We start from the raw sequence: 1,452 nt of genomic DNA, 5'->3' as shown, positions 1-1,452 counted from the left end.
TCGGGGTCAGCTGATTTGCCAGAGGACGCATCTTGCCTCAGGAACAAAGATTCCTGATGAGTACAGAGGAACATCAACCAGGGACCAGGGACCAGAGGATGCAGGGGTCTCCGGGGCAACAGCGGTATCCATGGCAACACCCTCCCTACCCCAGGCCAGAATATGCCAATCACAGCAAGCTAAGTTGGGAAGATGAGAACGGCAGGAAAAACCATACTTACCCAAAAGCTGGTGGCAGAGTGAGAAAAGCAGAGCAGAGGAAATTGAAGCTGGCAATGTGAAGACAACCTGAGCACCTCTGCTTTTATACTCTACCTGCCCTGACTCACCTGAAACCCCAGGCACCCCTGTACCACCCTCAAAGATAAGTGAGCCCGCCCTCGGGCACACTTCCCCTTGATGCAGCTGTAGACTGGCACACTGGTGGTATGGAAATCTGGAGAACAGTGACTTCCTGAGTGCCAAGCCTCTATGAGGAACTTCTGGCAGCCGGTTCAAAGAGAGATGACTAATCAAGCAGTGTGGACAAAGGACACCTGTGTCCAAAGTTTTGGTGGGAAGTGTAACTTAGAACCAATAAGCTTTGAGCCCAGAAGAGTTGCAGCCTGTTCATAGTTGCACTGTCCTGACACTGAGCTCAAGCCCTGGGCATTGGTGCTGAACTCCTCAAAGCTGGGACGTTTAACAGGTGAGCCACAACCCATAAAAATTCGAGCTCAACAGTTAACTCCAATTAGCCCCAGACTCTGAGTATTTCCAGCTCAGTCCAAGGATGTCTGAGGAAGAACTGGAAGGTGGCTTTCATTGTGTTAAACTGAAGGTTGAGCAATGGAGTCTCCACCACCATCTTCCTCTGTGCACATCATGCTTTAGTCTTATTCATTCGTGTATGTCTCTTATAGGCCCTATCTACGTTTACATGAATGTCTATCACTGAAATCTAAATTCCAAATAAGACAGAAAAACCTGTCTTTTGTCCTTCTGAGCCTAGTTTACTTTTACTCCATGTATTTTTTTCCAGATCAGTCCATTTCCCTGCCAATAACACAGTATTATTCTTACTGATTGATGAGTAAAATTCATTGAGGAAAAGATAGATGGATAGATGATCGATAATCTAGAGATATATACATGAAGCACTCATTGATAGACAAATGATAGATGGAGAGATAGACCATAAGGATTTTCTTGACCCATTCACCCCTTCTTGGGCAACAGGACTCTTGCCATAACTTGGCTATGGTGAAGAGTGCAGAAATGCATTTGCTGTGCCAGGGTTTCTAAACCATCTTGGTTTGTAATCTCTTGGGTAAATGTCTCAGCGTGCTATGGCTGGATCATTGAGTAGGAAATCAACATCTGGTAACTGGTTTTTGTAGTCATTTTTAATTCCTGGCTAGTGAGGTGTGCATGTTCTCTTGACAAGGCCCTAAATCTTCTTGTCGATCACTA

The sequence above is a fragment of the Megascapheus bottae genome, chromosome 1 (genome assembly GCF_031878675.1).
Source record: "Megascapheus bottae isolate mThoBot1 chromosome 1, mThoBot2.hap1, whole genome shotgun sequence".
NCBI classification, from domain to species: Eukaryota; Metazoa; Chordata; class Mammalia; order Rodentia; family Geomyidae; genus Megascapheus; species Megascapheus bottae.
The sequence above is the reverse complement of the archived record's forward strand: the minus strand, read 5'-3'. Positions refer to the sequence as shown.